Below are 11,257 nucleotides of genomic sequence, written 5' to 3' on the forward strand. Positions count from 1 at the left end.
CCCTCCATTCCCCCTCTCCAGTCTCCCTCCTTCTCCCCTCTCCAGCCTCCCTCCCTCCCCTCCATTCCCCCTCTCCAGTCTCCCTCCTTCCCCCTCTCCAGTCTCCCTCCATTCCCCCTCTCAGTCTCCCTCCATTCCCCCTCTCCAGTCTCCCTCCTTCCCCCTCTCCAGTCTCCCTCCATTCCCCTCTCCAGTCTCCCTCCATTCCCCCTCTCCAGTCTCCCTCCATTCCCCCTCTCCAGTCTCCCTCCATTCCCCCTCTCCAGTCTCCCTCCTTCCCCCTCTCCAGTCTCCCTCCCCCCTCTCCAGTCCCCTCCATTCCCCCCTCTCCAGTCTCCCTCCATTCCCCCTCTCCAGTCTCCCTCCATTCCCCCTCTCCAGTCTCCCCATCCCCCTCTCCCTCCCTCCATTCTCCCAGTCTCCCTCCATTCCCCCTCTCCAGTCTCCCAGTCTCCATCTCCCCCTCTCCAGTCTCCTCCTCCCCCCTCCCTCTCCAGTCTCCCTCCATTCCCCCTCTCCAGTCTCCCTCCTTCCCCCTCTCCAGTCTCCCTCCATTCCCCCTCTCCAGTCTCCCTCCATTCCCCCTCTCCAGTCTCCCCTCCATTCCCCCTCTCCAGTCTCCCTCCATTCCCCCTCTCCAGTCTCCCTCCATTCCCCCTCTCCAGTCTCCCTCCATTCCCCCTCCAGTCTCCCTCCATTCCCCTCCAGTCTCCCTCCATTCCCCCTCTCCAGTCTCCCTCCATTCCCCCTCTCCAGTCTCCCCTCCTTCCCCCTCTCCAGTCTCCCTCCTTCCCCCCCTCTCCAGTCTCCCTCCATTCCCCCTCTCCAGTCTCCCTCCTTCCCCCTCTCCAGTCTCCTCCATTCCCCCTCTCCAGTCTCCCTCCATTCCCCCTCTCCAGTCTCCCTCCATTCCCCCTCTCCAGTCTCCCTCCATTCCCCCTCTCCAGTCTCCATTCTCCAGTCTCCCCATTCCCCTCTCCAGTCTCCCTCCATTCCCCCTCTCCAGTCTCCCTCCATTCCCCCTCTCCAGTCTCCCTCCTTTCCCCCTCTCCAGTCTCCCAGTCCATTCCCCCTCTCCAGTCTCCCTCCATTCCCCCTCTCCAGTCTCCCTCCATTCCCCCTCTCCAGTCTCCCTCCATTCCCCCTCTCCAGTCTCCCTCCATTCCCCCTCTCCAGTCTCCCTCCATTCCCCCTCTCCAGTCTCCCCCTCCATTCCCCCTCTCCAGTCTCCCTCCATTCCCCCTCTCCAGTCTCCCTCCTTCCCCCTCTCCAGTCTCCCTCCATTCTCCCTCTCCAGTCTCCCTCCTTCTCCCCCTCTCCAGCCTCCCTCTCCAGTCTCCCTCCATTCCCCCTCTCCAGTCTCCCTCCTTCCCCCTCTCCAGTCTCCATCCATTCCCCCTCTCCAGTCTCCCTCCATTCCCCCTCTCCAGTCTCCCTCCTTCCCCCTCTCCAGTCTCCCTCCATTCCCCCTCTCCAGTCTCCCTCCATTCCCCCTCTCTCCAGTCTCCCTCCTTCCCCCTCTCCAGTCTCCCTCCATTCCCCCTCTCCAGTCTCCCTCCATTCCCCCTCTCCAGTCTCCCTCCTTCCCCCTCTCCAGTCTCCCTCCATTCCCCCTCTCCAGTCTCCCTCCATTCCCCCTCTCCAGTCTCCCTCCTTCTCCCCCTCTCCAGCCTCCCTCTCCAGTCTCCCTCCATTCCCCCTCTCCAGTCTCCCTCCTTCCCCCTCTCCAGTCTCCCTCCATTCCCCCTCTCCAGTCTCCCTCCTTCCCCTCTCCAGTCTCCCTCCATTCCCCCTCTCCAGTCTCCCTCCATTCCCCCTCTCCAGTCTCCCTCCTTCCCCCTCTCCAGCCTCCCTCTCCAGCCTCCCTCTCCAGCCTCCCTCCTTCCCCCTCATTTCCCTTTATCCAGCCTCTCCCTTCCCCCTCTCCAGTCTCCCTCCATTCCCCCTCTCCAGTCTCCCTCCTTCCCCCTCTCCAGTCTCCCTCCATTCTCCCTCTCCAGTCTCCCCTCCTTCTCCCCCTCTCCAGCCTCCCTCTCCAGTCTCCCTCCATTCCCCCTCTCCAGTCTCCCTCCTTCCCCCTCTCCAGTCTCCCTCCATTCCCCCTCTCCAGTCTCCCTCCATTCCCCCTCTCCAGTCTCCCTCCATTCCCCATCTCCAGTCTCCCTCCATTCCCCCTCTCCAGTCTCCCTCCATTCCCCCTCTCCAGTCTCCCTCCATTCCCCCTCTCCAGTCTCCCTCCTTCCCCCTCTCCAGTCTCCCTCCATTCTCCCTCTCCAGTCTCCCTCCTTCTCCCCTCTCCAGCCTCCCTCTCCAGTCTCCCTCCATTCCCCCTCTCCAGTCTCCCTCCTTCCCCCTCTCCAGTCTCCCTCCATTCCCCCTCTCCAGTCTCCTCCATTCCCCCTCTCCAGTCTCCCTCCATTCCCCCTCTCCAGTCTCCCTCCTTCCCCCTCTCCAGTCTCCCTCCATTCCCCCTCTCCAGTCTCCCTCCTTCCCCCTCTCCAGTCTCCCTCCATTCCCCCTCTCCAGTCTCCCTCCATTCCCCCTCTCCAGTCTCCCTCCTTCCCCCTCTCCAGCCTCCCTCCCAGCCTCCTCTCCAGCCTCCCTCCTTCCCCCTCATTTCCCTTTATCCAGCCTCTCTCCTTCCCCCTCTCCAGTCTCCCTCCTTCCCATCTCCAGCCTCCCTCTCCAGCCTCCCTCCTTCCCCCTCATTTCCCTTTATCCAGTCTCCCTCCTTCTCCCTCTCCAGTCTCCCTCCATTCCCCCTCTCCAGTCTCCCTCCATTCCCCCTCTCCAGTCTCCCTCCATTCCCCCTCTCCAGTCTCCCTCCTTCCCCCTCTCCAGTCTCCCTCCATTCTCCCTCTCCAGTCTCCCTCCTTCTCCCCTCTCCAGCCTCCCTCTCCAGTCTCCCTCCATTCCCCCTCTCCAGTCTCCCTCCTTCCCCCTCTCCAGTCTCCCTCCATTCCCCCTCTCCAGTCTCCCTCCATTCCCCCTCTCAGTCTCCCTCCTTCCCCCTCTCCAGTCTCCCTCCATTCCCCCTCTCCAGTCTCCCTCCATTCCCCCTCTCCAGTCTCCCTCCATTCCCCCTCTCCAGTCTCCCTCCATTCCCCCTCTCCAGTCTCCCTCCATTCCCCCTCTCCAGTCTCCCTCCTTCCCCTCTCCAGTCTCCCTCCATTCCCCCTCTCCAGTCTCCCTCCTTCCCCCTCTCCAGTCTCCCTCCTTCTCCCCCTCTCCAGCCTCCCTCTCCAGTCTCCTCCATTCCCCCTCTCCAGTCTCCCTCCTTCCCCCTCTCCAGTCTCCCTCCATTCCCCCTCTCCAGTCTCCCTCCATTCCCCCTCTCCAGTCTCCCTCCATTCCCCCTCTCCAGTCTCCCTCCATTCCCCCTCTCCAGTCTCCCTCCATTCCCCCTCTCCAGTCTCCCTCCATTCCCCCTCTCCAGTCTCCCTCCATTCCCCCTCTCCAGTCTCCCTCCTTCCCCCTCTCCAGTCTCCCTCCATTCTCCCTCTCCAGTCTCCCTCCTTCTCCCCCTCTCCAGCCTCCCTCTCCAGTCTCCCTCCATTCCCCCTCTCCAGTCTCCCTCCTTCCCCCTCTCCAGTCTCCCTCCATTCCCCCTCTCCAGTCTCCCTCCATTCCCCCTCTCCAGTCTCCCTCCATTCCCCCTCTCCAGTCTCCCTCCTTCCCCCTCTCCAGTCTCCCTCCATTCCCCCTCTCCAGTCTCCCTCCATTCCCCCTCTCCAGTCTCCCTCCATTCCCCCTCTCCAGTCTCCCTCCTTCCCCCTCTCCAGTCTCCCTCCATTCTCCCTCTCCAGTCTCCCTCCTTCCCCCTCTCCAGCCTCCTCCCAGTCTCCCTCCATTCCCCCTCTCCAGTCTCCCTCCTTCCCCCTCCAGTCTCCCTCCATTCCCCCTCTCCAGTCTCCCTCCATTCCCCCTCTCCAGTCTCCCTCCTTCCCCCTCTCCAGTCTCCCTCCATTCCCCCTCTCCAGTCTCCCTCCATTCCCCCTCTCCAGTCTCCCTCCTTCCCCTCTCCAGTCTCCCTCCATTCCCCCTCTCCAGTCTCCCTCCATTCCCCCTCTCCAGTCTCCCTCCTTCCCCCTCTCCAGTCTCCCTCCATTCCCCCTCTCCAGTCTCCCTCCATTCCCCCTCTCCAGTCTCCCTCCTTCTCCCCTCCCAGCCTCCCTCTCCAGTCTCCCTCCATTCCCCCTCTCCAGTCTCCCTCCTTCCCCCTCTCCAGTCTCCCTCCATTCCCCCTCTCCAGTCTCCCTCCTTCCCCCTCTCCAGTCTCCCTCCATTCCCCCTCTCCAGTCTCCCTCCATTCCCCCTCTCCAGTCTCCCTCCTTCCCCCTCTCCAGCCTCCCTCTCCAGCCTCCCTCTCCAGCCTCCCTCCTTCCCCCTCATTTCCCTTTATCCAGCCTCTCTCCTTCCCCCTCTCCAGTCTCCCTCCATTCCCCCTCTCCAGTCTCCCTCCTTCCCCCTCTCCAGTCTCCCTCCATTCTCCCTCTCCAGTCTCCCTCCTTCTCCCCCTCTCCAGCCTCCCTCTCCAGTCTCCCTCCATTCCCCCTCTCCAGTCTCCCTCCTTCCCCCTCTCCAGTCTCCCTCCATTCCCCCTCTCCAGTCTCCCTCCAGTCTCCCTCCATTCCCCATCTCCAGTCTCCCTCCATTCCCCCTCTCCAGTCTCCCTCCATTCCCCCTCTCCAGTCTCCCTCCATTCCCCCTCTCCAGTCTCCCTCCTTCCCCCTCTCCAGTCTCCCTCCATTCTCCCTCTCCAGTCTCCCTCCTTCTCCCCCTCTCCAGCCTCCCTCTCCAGTCTCCCTCCATTCCCCCTCTCCAGTCTCCCTCCTTCCCCCTCTCCAGTCTCCCTCCATTCCCCCTCTCCAGTCTCCCTCCATTCCCCCTCTCCAGTCTCCCTCCATTCCCCCTCTCCAGTCTCCCTCCTTCCCCCTCTCCAGTCTCCCTCCATTCCCCCTCTCCAGTCTCCCTCCTTCCCCCTCTCCAGTCTCCCTCCTTCTCCCCCTCTCCAGCCTCCCTCTCCAGTCTCCCTCCATTCCCCCTCTCCAGTCTCCCTCCTTCCCCCTCTCCAGTCTCCCTCCATTCCCCCTCTCCAGTCTCCCTCCATTCCCCCTCTCCAGTCTCCCTCCATTCCCCCTCTCCAGTCTCCCTCCTTCCCCCTCTCCAGTCTCCTCCATTCTCCCTCTCCAGTCTCCCTCCTTCTCCCCTCTCCAGCCTCCCTCTCCAGTCTCCCTCCATTCCCCCTCTCCAGTCTCCCTCCTTCCCCCTCTCCAGTCTCCCTCCATTCCCCCTCTCCAGTCTCCCTCCATTCCCCCTCTCCAGTCTCCCTCCATTCCCCCTCTCCAGTCTCCCTCCATTCCCCCTCTCCAGTCTCCCTCCTTCCCCCTCTCCAGTCTCCCTCCATTCTCCTTCTCCAGTCTCCCTCCTTCTCCCCCTCTCAGCCTCCCTCTCCAGTCTCCCTCCATTCCCCCTCTCCAGTCTCCCTCCTTCCCCCTCTCCAGTCTCCCTCCATTCCCCCTCTCCAGTCTCCCTCCATTCCCCCTCTCCAGTCTCCCTCCATTCCCCCTCTCCAGTCTCCCTCCTTCCCCCTCTCCAGTCTCCCTCCATTCCCCCTCTCCAGTCTCCCTCCTTCCCCCTCTCCAGTCTCCCTCCATTCCCCCTCTCCAGTCTCCCTCCATTCCCCCTCTCCAGTCTCCCTCCTTCCCCCTCTCCAGCCTCCCTCTCCAGCCTCCCTCTCCAGCCTCCCTCCTTCCCCCTCATTTCCCTTTATCCAGCCTCTCTCCTTCCCCCTCTCCAGTCTCCCTCCTTCCCATCTCCAGCCTCCCTCTCCAGCCTCCCTCCTTCCCCCTCATTTCCCTTTATCCAGTCTCCCTCCTTCTCCCTCTCCAGTCTCACTCCATTCCCCCTCTCCAGTCTCCCTCCTTCTCCCCCTCTCCAGTCTCCCTCCTTCTCCCTCTCAAGTCTCCCTCCTTCTCCCGCTCCTGTCTCCCTCCTTCTCCCTCTCCAGTCTCCCTCCCTCCCCCTCTCCAGTCTCCCTCCTTCTCCCTCTCCAGTCTCACTCCATTCCCCCTCTCCAGTCTCCCTCCTTCTCCCCCTCTCCAGTCTCCCTCCTTCTCCCTCTCAAGTCTCCCTCCTTCTCCCGCTCCTGTCTCCTTCCTTCTCACTCTCCAGTCTCACTCATTCCCCCTCTCCAGTCTCCCTCCTTCTCGCTCTCCGATCTCCCTCCTACTCCCTCTCCAGCGTCCCTCCTTCCCCGTCTCCAGTCTCCCTCCTTCTCCCTCTCCAGTCTCCCTCCATTCCCCCTCTCCAGTCTCCCTCCTCCCTCTCCAGTCTCCCTCCATTCTCCCTCTCCAGTCTCCCTCCTTCTCCCTCTCCAGTCTCCCTCCATTCCCCCTCTCCAGTCTCCCTCCTTCTCCCTCTCCAGTCTCCCTCCTTCTCCCTCTCCAGCGTCCCTCCTTCTCCCTCTCCAGTCTCCCTCCTTCTCCCTCTTCAGTCTCCCTCCATACCCCCTCTCCAGTCTCCCTCCTTCTCCCTCTCCCGTCTCCCTCCTTCTCCCTCTCCAGTCTCCCTCCTTCTCCCTCTCCAGTCTCCCTCCTTCTCGCCCTCTACAGTCTCCCTCCTTCTCCCCTCTCCAGTCTCCCTCCTTCTCCCTCTACAGTCTCCCTCCTTCTCCCCTCTCCAGTCTCCCTCCTTCTCCCCTCTCAAGTCTCCCTCCTTCTCCCTCTCCAGACTCCCTCCTTCTCCCTCTCCAGTCTCCCTCCTTCTCGCCCTCTACAGTCTCCCTCCTTCTCCCCTCTCCAGTCTCCCTCCTTCTCCCTCTACAGTCTCCCTCCTTCTCCCCTCTCCAGTCTCCCTCCTTCTCCCCTCTCAAGTCTCCCTCCTTCTCCCTCTCCAGTCTCCCTCCTTCTCGCCCTCTCCAGTCTCCCTCCTTCTCCCTCTCCAGTCTCCCTCCTTCTCGCCCTCTACAGTCTCCCTCCTTCTCCCCTCTCCAGTCTCCCTCCTTCTCCCTCTACAGTCTCCCTCCTTCTCCCCTCTCCAGTCTCCCTCCTTCTCCCCTCTCAAGTCTCCCTCCTTCTCCCTCTCAAGTCTCCCTCCTTCTCCCTCTCCAGTCTCCCTCCTTCTCCCCTCTCAAGTCTCCCTCCTTCTCCCTCTCAAGTCTCCCTATTTCTCCCTCTCAAGTCTCCCTATTTCTCCCTCTCAAGTCTCCCTCCTTCTCCCCTCTCAAGTCTCCCTCCTTCTCCCTCTACAGTCTCCCTCTTTCTCCCCTCTCCAGTCTCCCTCCTTCTCCCTCTACAGTCTCCCTCCTTCTCCCCTCTCCAGTCTCCCTCCTTCTCCCCTCTCAAGTCTCCCTCCTTCTCCCTCTCAAGTCTCCCTCCTTCTCCCTCTCCAGTCTCCCTCCTTCTCGCCCTCTCCAGTCTCCCTCCTTCTCCCCTCTCAAGTCTCCCTCCTTCTCCCCTCTCCAGTCTCCCTCCTTCTCCCTCTACAGTCTCCCTCCTTCTCCCCTCTCCAGTCTCCCTCCTTCTCCCCTCTCAAGTCTCCCTCCTTCCCCCTCTCCAGTCTCCCTCCTTCCCCCTCTCCAGTCTCCCTCCTTCTCCCTCTCCAGTCTCCCTCCTTCTCCCCTCTCCAGTCTCCCTCCTTCTCCCTCTCCAGTCTCCCTCCTTCTCCCTCTCCAGTCTCCCTCCTTCTCCCCTCTCAAGTCTCCCTCCTTCTCCCTCTCCAGTCTCCCTCCTTCTCCCCTCTCAAGTCTCCCTCCTTCTCCCTCTCAAGTCTCCCTCCTTCTCCCTCTCCAGTCTCCCTCCTTCTCGCCCTCTCCAGTCTCCCTCCTTCTCCCCTCTCAAGTCTCCCTCCTTCTCCCTCTCCAGTCTCCCTCCTTCTCCCCTCTCAAGTCTCCCTACCTTCTCCCTCTCAAGTCTCCCTATTTCTCCCTCTCAAGTCTCCCTATTTCTCCCTCTCCAGTCTCCCTCCTTCTCGCCCTCTCCAGTCTCCCTCCTTCTCCCCTCTCAAGTCTCCCTCCTTCTCCCTCTCCAGCATCCCTCCTTCTCCCCCTCTCCATTCTCCCTCCCTCCCCCTCTCCAGTCTCCCTCCTTCTCCCCCCCACTCCAGTCTCCCTCCTTCCCCCTCTCCAGTCTCCCTCCTCCCCCCTCTCCAGCGTCCCTCCATTACCTCTCTCCTGTCTCTCTCCATTCCCCTACTCCAGTGTCCCTCCTTCCCCCTCTCCAGTCTCCCTCCTTCTCCTTCTCCCCTCTCCAGTCTCCCTCCATCTCCCTCTCTCCAGTCTGCCTCCTTCTCCCCTCTCCAGTCTCCCTCCATCTCCCTCTCTCCAGTCTGCCTCCTTCTCCCCCTCTCAAGTCTCCCTCCTTCTCCATCTCAAGTCTCCCTCCTTCTCCCCTTTTCCAGTCTCCCTCCTTCTCCCCCTCTCCAGTCTCCCTCCTTCTCCCCCTCTCAAGTCTCCCTCGTTCTCCCTCTCAAGTCTCCCTCCTTCTCCCTCTCCAGCATCCCTCCTTCTCCCCCTCTCCAGTCTACTTCCTTCTCCCCCTCCCCCTCTCCATTCTCCCTCCCTCCCCCTCTCCTGTCTCCCTCCTTCTCCCCCCCACTCCAGTCTCCCTCCTTCCCCCTCTCCAGTCTCCCTCCTCCCCCCTCTCCAGCGTCCCTCCATTACCTCTCTCCTGTCTCTCTCCATTCCCCTACTCCAGTGTCCCTCCTTCCCCCTCTCCAGTCTCCCTCCTTCTCCTTCTCCCCTCTCCAGTCTCCCTCCATCTCCCTCTCTCCAGTCTGCCTCCTTCTCCCTCTCCAGTCTCCCTCCATCTCCCTCTCTCCAGTCTGCCTCCTTCTCCCCCTCTCAAGTCTCCCTCCTTCTCCATCTCAAGTCTCCCTCCTTCTCCCCTTTTCCAGTCTCCCTCCTTCTCCCCCTCTCCAGTCTCCCTCCTTCTCCCCCTCTCAAGTCTCCCTCGTTCTCCCTCTCAAGTCTCCCTCCTTCTCCCTCTCCAGCATCCCTCCTTCTCCCCCTCTCCAGTCTACTTCCTTCTCCCCCTCCCCCTCTCCATTCTCCCTCCCTCCCCCTCTCCAGTCTCCCTCCTTTCCCCCCCCCAACTCCAGTCTCCCTCCTTCTCCCCCTCTCCAGTCTCCCTCCTTTCCCCCCCCCTCTCCAGTCTACTTCCTTCTCCCCCTCTCCCTCTCCATTCTCCCTCCCCCCCTCTCCAGTCTCCCCCTTCTCCCCCCTCTCCAGTCTCCTCCCTCCCCCTCTCCAGTCTCCCTCCCTCCCCCTCTCCAGTGTCCCTCCCTCCCCCTCTCCAGTCTCCCTCCCTCCCCTCTCCAGTCTCCCTCCCTCCCCCTCTCCTGTCTCCCTCCCTCCCCCTCTCCTGTCTCCCTCCTTTTCCCCCTCTCTAGTCTCCCTCCTCCCTCTCCAGTCTCCCTCCTTCCCCCTCTCCAGCGTCCCTCCCTCCCCCTCTCCAGTCTCCCTCCCTCCCCTCTCCAGTCTCCCTCCTTTTCCCCCTCCAGTCTCCCCCCCTCCCCCTCTCCAGTCTCCCTCCTTTTCCCCCTCTCCAGTCTCCCTCCCTCCCCCTCTCCAGCGTCCCTCCTTCCCCCTCTCCAGCGTCCCTCCTTCTCCCTCTCCAGCGTCCCTCCATTCCCCCTCTCCAGTCTCCCTCCTTCCCCTCTCCAGCGTCCCTCCTTCCCCCTCTCCAGCGTCCCTCCTTCCCCCTCTCCAGTCTCCCTCCTTCCCCCTCTCCAGTCTCCCTCCTTCCCCCTCTCCAGTCGTCCCTCCTTCCCCCTCTCCAGTCTCCCTCCATTCCCCCTCTCCAGTCTCCCTCCTTCCCCCTCTCCAGTCGTCCCTCCATTCCCCCTCTCCAGTCTCCCTCCTTCCCCCTCTCCAGTCTCCCTCCTTCCCCCTCCCAGTCTCCCTCCTTCCCCCTCTCCAGTCGTCCCTCCTTCCCCCTCTCCAGTCTCCCTCCTTCTCCCTCTCCAGTCTCCCTCCATCCCCCTCTCCAGCTCCCTCCTTCCCCCTCTCCAGTCTCCCTCCCCCCCTCTCCAGTCTCCCTCCTTCCCCCTCTCCAGTCTCCCTCCTTCCCCCTCTCCAGTCTCCCTCCTTCCCCCTCTCCAGTCTCCCTCCTTCCCCCTCTCCAGTCTCCCTCCTTCCCCCTCTCCAGTCTCCCTCCTTCTCCCTCTCCAGTCTCCCTCCTTCCCCCTCTCCAGTCTCCCTCCTTCCCCTCTCCAGCGTCCCTCCTTCCCCTCTCCAGTCTCCCTCCTTCCCCCCTCCTTCCCCCTCTCCAGTCTCCCTCCTTCCCCTCTCCTCCCTCTCCCCCTCCCCAGCGTCCCCCTTCTCCAGTCTCCCTCCTTCCCCCTCTCCAGTCTCCCTCCTTCCCCCTCCCCAGTCTCCCTCCTTCCCCCTCTCCAGTGTCCCTCCCTCCCCCTCTCCAGTCTCCCTCCCTCCCCCTCTCCAGTCTCCCTCCTTCCCCCTCTCCAGTCTCCCTCCCCCCCTCTCCAGTCTCCCTCCATCCCCCCTCTCCAGTCTCCCTACTTCTCCCTCTCCAGTCTCCCTCCTCTCCAGTCTCCCTCCATTTCCCCCTCTCCAGTCTCCCTCCCTCCCCCTCTCCAGTCTCCCTCCCTCCCCCTCTCCAGTCTCCCTCCTTCCCCCTCCAGTCTCCTCCCTCCCCTCCAGTCTCCCCCCTCCCCCTCCAGTCTCCCTCCTTCTCCCTCTCCAGTCTCCCTCCTCCCTCTCCAGTCTCCCTCCTTCCCCCTCTCCAGTCTCCCTCCTTCCCCCTCTCCCAGTCTCCCTCCATTCCCCCTCTCCAGTCTCCCTCCTTCCCCCCCTCCAGTCTCCCTCCATTCCCCCTCTCCAGTCTCCCTCCTTCCCCCTCTCCAGTCTCCCTCCTTCCCCCTCTCCAGTCCCTCCCTCCCTTCCCCTCCTCCCCCTCCCCAGTCTCCCTCCATTTCTCCCTCTCCAGTCTCCCTCCATTTCTCCCTCTCCAGTCTCCCTCCATTCCCCCTCTCCAGTCTCCCTCCTTCTCCCCTCTCAAGTCTCCCTCCTTCTCCCTCTCCAGTCTCCCTCCTTCTCCCCCTCTCCATTCTCCCTCCTTCCCCCTCTCCAGTCTCCCTCCTTCTCCCCCCACTCCAGTCTCCCTCCTTCCCCCTCTCCAGTCTCCCTCCTCCCCCCTCTCCAGTCCCTCCATTACCCTCTCCTGTCTCTCTCCATTCCCCTCTCCAGTGTCCCTCCTTCCCCCTCTCCAGTCTCCCTCCTTCTCCTTCTCCCCTCTCC

Source organism: Oncorhynchus masou, chromosome 18, assembly GCF_036934945.1.
Source record: "Oncorhynchus masou masou isolate Uvic2021 chromosome 18, UVic_Omas_1.1, whole genome shotgun sequence".
Lineage (NCBI taxonomy): Eukaryota > Metazoa > Chordata > Actinopteri > Salmoniformes > Salmonidae > Oncorhynchus > Oncorhynchus masou.